Raw genomic sequence first — 6,646 nt, 5'->3', positions numbered from 1 at the left:
TTTTGGGGAGTCACTTAAAGAAAAAAGGAGATGAGATTAATATGAGGCATGCCTCCGAGTACCTTGCTCAAGATGTAGGCATTCTGCTGTCTTGGGAAATGAATGGTGGTGGGGAGTGCCCATAGTTTCTTTCTTGAAGAATATTTTGCCTGAATGTTATGCTGTTAAATAAATTAATTTTTCTCATTGAAACTGTCCTAAAGCTGCCCTCTTTGCTTGCCTGCGGGAAATTCGGCTTTGAGGAGCCCGAAGGAGACAGTGGAAGGTCTTCATTTGTCCATTTCTGAAGTCTCCTCAGTTTTATTAAGCTGGGAGGGGTTAGTGAGGATTAGGCTGCTTTTCAACTGGGAAAATGCAGCGTCAAAAGAGCTCTTGTTGGCTGAACTGGTTGCCCTCTCCTATTCAGCAATCGTTGAAAACTTCCCTTGCAACTACTCAACGTTCTCAGAGTTGCATATAAGTATGTCTGTGAGCGGTCACTTTTTGATGGCTCCCTAGAGGCACTCTTCATAAAAATATGTAAATACACTAATAGGCTCACATTCCCACTAATACTTTCCTGCCTGAATCAATTTGAGCCAAACTAAGGGAAGACAATTGCTATTAGAAGGAAAAGCCCAAGAGAAATCTAACATCATAACTTTCTCCTTCCTAAATCAGAAGGGGTCATTTATTCATAGCGGGGAGAATCTGGCTTGGTAGAGAGACCCCTAGTTCCTCAGTTGTACGACATTCAACAAGTTTCGATGTGCAAATGCCTTAAATGCACTCAACTGGGTTGCTGGGTCTGGCTGGGGGATTGTGAAAGAGCCGTGGCCGTCCTGGTCAACACGTGGACATCAATGCACTGTGGACTCTCTCCTCGACCACCCCTTCCTGCCATCCCACGGAAACTCGCAAGACAGCCGCAGCATCTGCTCAGGCCCAGGTCCATGTCTCCCAGTGGTGAAGCCCAAGATTCCACTGGGTTTCTGCACAGAGGAGCCTGGAAACAGGGCTCACAGTGCCCACCTAACTTTCAGGCTTCACCTTCCTGCCATGCATCCCATTGAAGGTCCCAGGAGATAGAGCTCCTGTTTTCGGGGACGAGGGGTGGCGGAGTCCTGCAGAAGCCAGGTAGGCTAAGGGATTTCCTACCTAAAGACTTTTTACCGCTGGAGACCCTCTTCCTCAGAAGTCTTTGGAGTGGAGAATAGGATCACAGTATCATGTGCTTCCTATGTGCTAGGCACTGAACTAACAAGCATTTTCTCACTTAGTCCTCATAGCCCTATGAGGTGTCCTCTCCATTTTACACAGGAAGAAATTGAGGTTATAGCTCAGTCTCTGTCACCATGTTAGTGTGGATCAGGACTGAACCACAGGTTCTTTGCTCCCAGGTCCACCACCACTGGGGAAGGTCTGACCTCCCATCACTTCATCCACCTGTCATCCATTCATTTACTGAGTGCCTGCCATATGCCTGGCACTGTGCCCAGTCCTGGAAACTCAGTGAAAAACCCAACCCTAAACTTAGGTTCCACAGCTTTTCTTTTTAATTTGGACTTCATTTCCCTGCTTCTCTAGTGCCACGGATTCCAATTTTTTTTTTTTTTTTTTTTTTTTTTTTTTGCGGTACATGGGCCTCTCACCGCTGTGGCCTCTCCCATCGCGGAGCACAGGCTCTGGACACACAGGCTCAGTGGCCATGGCTCACGGGCCCACCCGCTCTGCAGCATGTGGGATCTTCCCGGACCGGGGCACAAACTCGTGTCCCCTACATCGGCAGGCGGTCTGTCAACAACTGCGCCACCAGGGAAGCCCTTTTTAACATCTTTATTGGAGTATAATTGCTAGATTCCAATTTTTAACGTCAGTTATTTTATTGCCATAGAGAAAGATCTGGTTACGCTGCTGGTTAATAGTATACCCTCACCAGGCAGGCCCCAGCACTGGAGTGGCCGGTAGTCCTATGCCCTCCTTAGAAACAGAAATAGGAGCGGGGTAGGTGTTGGGTATCTTGCCCAAGGACACAGAGTCAGAGCAGAACCTAAGTGCAGTGTCCCAGACTTCTTACCTCTTAGAACTTCTTTCTCCTAAACCTGATAAATCTGGCTTTCTAAACCTCCTGTTTTTGAATTATCATCCTTCAGGATTATTTTGTTGTTTTTCTTAGATTTTTTTAGATTATTACATCATTGGACACATAAATAATGATGGTCGTAACACGTTATTCTTCTGAATTAGCTGCCCATCTACTTTCAGTTCCTTTACATACGCTTAGCTCTGGCCCCATGGACACAAACAGGCCTTAACTAGCTAACTCTAAGGAGACAGGGAGAATAAAAGCTTTTGAGAACTCCCCTCTGGAGGCAGAGGAAAAAGGGCAGACACCTTTTCACGGAGCCTCAGAACCCAGGGCTGCCTGGAGTGTTTTCTGGCAGAATTCCATTACCTCCTGGGAGTAAGATTCCCCAGCTTCCTTCCTGGCTAGCTAGCACCTTATTATGAGGGCCTCAATCCTGCCTAGAGTCTTTAGAAAGATTAAAGGCAGCAGCTCCACCCAGACAGGATTTAGTTGTTTTGTTGTTGTTGTTTTGGAAACCATAAACTAAGAACACTAAGCACAACAAGTAATTGACAGTTGATGTTGTAGAGAATCACGCCCCTGTAGATGAACACAGTTTACTGTGAAGTAATCACAGGTGGGGGAGGCTGCGATGTGTGGGGAAGGGGGCAGAAAACCCGAGCCTAAGGCCTGTGCCACCCTTTCCACCCACGTGAACTCTGACAAGTCGTTTGCCACCCACAGGCCTCAATTTCATTGCTCTAAAATGGCAGTGATATTTAGGAGGGCAGTTTTGAGGATTAAGCAGAACCACACATATTGCAGCACTGTATGAAGGTTCATACCGTGAAACCCCATCTCTAATATCATCTGTATTATTCACCAGTGAAGCAGAGTAAGGCAGAGGCGCTTTTCCCTTTCTGCCTGGACAGCATAGTCATCCAAGAATGCAGAGTAGACAAAGGACGTGCTTTTCCTCACAGACCCCTTCCGACGTCTCAGCACAGAGCCACAAGGGTGAGCGGAAAGTAGGCACATAAGTGTTTGGAGCTCTGCGCTCTCCACTGCTCACTGCCAAGGAAGTCCTCTATAATTCATAAAAACAAAGATAAAAACCCGCCATTTGTTCGAAAGTGCATCTCACAGGATGCAAAAAACCCCCAAAGGTCCATTTTAGAAATGGACGTAATACCAAAGAATGACTAAAATATCTGAGATGTCCATGACACGTAGGGCACATTTCACTTTAAAATACAAATAATAAATGGCAAGCAATGTTACTTCCTAATAACTTGGAGCAGATAGCAACTATCTTATAAATTCATCTTTTTTTCCTTTTGATTCTAATTTACCATTATGAGGTAATAGTAAATACGAATATTGGGGGACCCAGGTTTGTTAACAAAAGCAAATGTGACAATAACTTTTGGCTACATATTCAAAAGACAATTACCACACCACTGTACTCATATAGGAACTGTACAGAGAAATCAGGTACTGTTATGCCTCAAACAGGATAACACTGGCGATTACCAGTAATGCTAACTACCAGGAACGGTGATGAATGCCATGTTATTGTTTATATTTCAAAAATCCTTTCTAAATACATAGACACCCTAAGGGTAAAATGGCAGGTAACTGAATACAGAACTTCCTTAACATCAGTCTTAGCTTTTGCTACTCATATCTGATGGTTTGTGAGATCACTGAGACTTGTGAGGCCTCATCTGTGAAGTGTGCTGAGCTGGATTAGAATGAGATGCTCTCTAAACCTCTACAGTGTGAATGGTCCCTGGACCTATGAAAATCAAATTACTCAGGCCCTTCAGAGAGTCTTAGCTGTTGTCCTTGGTGAATTTTCACAGTGAGTAATTAACAGAAAAAGAAGATAAATCACTGTCTACTAATTAGAAAATCTAAATAGTGTTCACAATGACTGCTTTAAAAAGTGCAATGCCTCAACTGAATTAAAAAAAAAATTAAAAAAGAAATCACTCATACTCCAGTGAAGCAGTAATTACACAAGGAGGAGAAAAGAGACTGAGCAGGGGTTTGGCAGCAGTTCATGCTGGAAATCAATGACTCTTTTGATAACATCTGTTCAATCGTACAGAAATTTTAAATAATGTAAACACACTGTTTCATCAATATTTTGTAGCAGTATATACCACTGATTGTTGAAATGAATGTCTTTAATTTCTAAAGTTAATTTGAAGGGAAGTGAGTGTACCGTTCTGGTATTTTTGTAATTACATTTATTCTTACCCACCCCATGCTAAAAAAAAATCCAATGCAGTTCAGCTAAAGCTGATTCATACCTAAACAGCTCAAGCAGTTATAAAAAAGGGAAACTGGATTTTAAATTGTCTCATACTTCTTAACTGGCAGAACTCCAAGTGGGCAGCTCTCTCATGAAGAACCAGGCTGCCTGTGTCCTCCAGGGTAGGCACAAAACTTTGTGCTTGAATTAAGTTCACTTATTTTTACCCTGGTTACCCTCTAAAATGACTTGCCTTTATGTTGGATTACATAAAGTTACTTTCATTTTATTTACACCCAGACTTCACCTGTAAAGAATGTGAGCAGAATGGAAATTGGATCACACAGAATTAATACGGAAAATAAATTCAATAACTTTTTTCCTTAAAGATGAATTAAAAATCTTTGAAATTGTTTTCATCCACATAGGAGTTTAAATCAGAAATCACTGTAATTTTAATGTTCAACTGGTTTAACTTTCAAAAAGAATAAACCAGGATATGCATCCTCTGGTCATAATTATTTCACATTTTAACACGTGTCTCACACTTTCTCTTTTCCCATCTTCATTCTTTTACCTCTCTTATTTAATTCCTGAAGGGATGGTTCTGATATTTTTTCGTGGTATCCTCTTAGGGCACTATTCCCACTGGAGGACAGATGGCATCCAGAAAATCAGGGTCCTAAGTGTGTTCTGGAACCTGGGAATGCAGGCTCGCAGCTAGCACAAAAGTGGGCTCAGGGCCCTTAGATCACTGGCCTCATCCTCTAGGGACTTGCCTCCCAAAGAACAGTAAGTAACCAAACCAGCCAGGCAAGAACCTCCAGTGCCAGGCCAGACTCAGCAACAGGGAAGCCACTGGAGAGCGACCCTGGCACTGGGCCCAGAGGTTTAGCCAGACTTGGACACCCTCAGCATCAGTATTAGATTTCCTACACTCAGTCCTATATCACCAAGAATATTGTCACAACTTACTTTGTGATTCTAAGTATATTGGTTAAACTTTTCATGCCCTGGTCCGCTCATGTACAGAAGCGGTGACTGGCGATGATGACTCTCCTGAACTTTCTGGAATTCAATGTAGCAATAGCTCTAGACAGTCCTGCACACCTCACCACCAAGTCAAGTATAAGATGACAAATCTAAACTCTGTTTCCTCAGACTATGGTTCCTCCTGCATTTGTGTTTCCTTTTGTTGAAAGGGAGCAGATTTTCTTATATGTCTTTTATGGCTATACCATTTGCTTTTCAAGTAACAATTTCTGATTTTTGTCCTTTAAAAAAATAATAAAGTGAGGCCTCCAATGTAGAATATCTAGCAGAGGTTTATTCTTTTTTCAGAATTACAAATTAAGGAAGAATAACTACAGAAAGAGTGATTATTGATATTGTAAAAAAGATGTATTGCCAAGGAGCTATTTTAGTAAATGTACTTGACCAAAAATGTGACTTTTTAAAACTCATTTCAGGGGCTTCGGTGCAGTGGTTGAGAATCCGCCTGCCAATGCAGAGGACACGTGATCTCGTTCCCTGGTCCGGGAAGATCCCACATGCCGCAGAGCAACAAAGCCCATGTGCCACAACTACTGAGCCTGTGCTCTAGAACCAGTGAGCCACAACTACTGAGCACATGCGCCTAGAGCCTGTGCTCCACAACGGGAGAAGCCACCGCAATGAGAAACCCACGCACTGCAACAAAGAGTAGTTCCCGCTCGCCGCAACTAGAGAAAGCCCGCGCGCAGCAACAAAGACCCAACACAGCCAAAAATAAATAAATAAAATAAATAAATAAATAAAATTCATTTCAGCAATATTATCTAGAAATGTATCATCCTTGATTAAAACAGTAGTCATAAATCTTCCAAGTTCATGGTGGGCATTCAATAAAAACTTCTACTTACAATTTTATCTTAACCATTGTATTTAAAATTTTAATTATAAGTTACTCATATTTGGATTAGTTAAGAATCTTAAATCCATTGGCTAGTATTTCAAAATTATTCCTGTGTTTAAGATTGTATTGTCTTGGGTAAAGGGTTATCTTTTTGAGTGACCTTAAAAGTCCCCTTGATTCTAAACTTCCACACTTCTTTGAGAAAAACAAAAGTAGTACATTTTAGTATTTTCCCGCTAGCCAAATGCCAAATTTATAAAGCAAGTCATAATGCTAATAAAATAGTAGCATAATTTACATTTTATTTAACTATTTTTAAATTACAGATTATATATCAAAAAATTATTTATATAAGTAAAATATTCCCAAATAGATTAGATGAAATGTGCTGAGTCATAATATCTGTGTATTCCTGAAGTCACATACATTTGTTCCTCCCAAATAA

Source organism: Delphinus delphis, chromosome 5 (assembly GCF_949987515.2).
Source record: "Delphinus delphis chromosome 5, mDelDel1.2, whole genome shotgun sequence".
NCBI classification, from domain to species: domain Eukaryota; kingdom Metazoa; phylum Chordata; class Mammalia; order Artiodactyla; family Delphinidae; genus Delphinus; species Delphinus delphis.
This window is presented reverse-complemented; position numbering follows the sequence as displayed.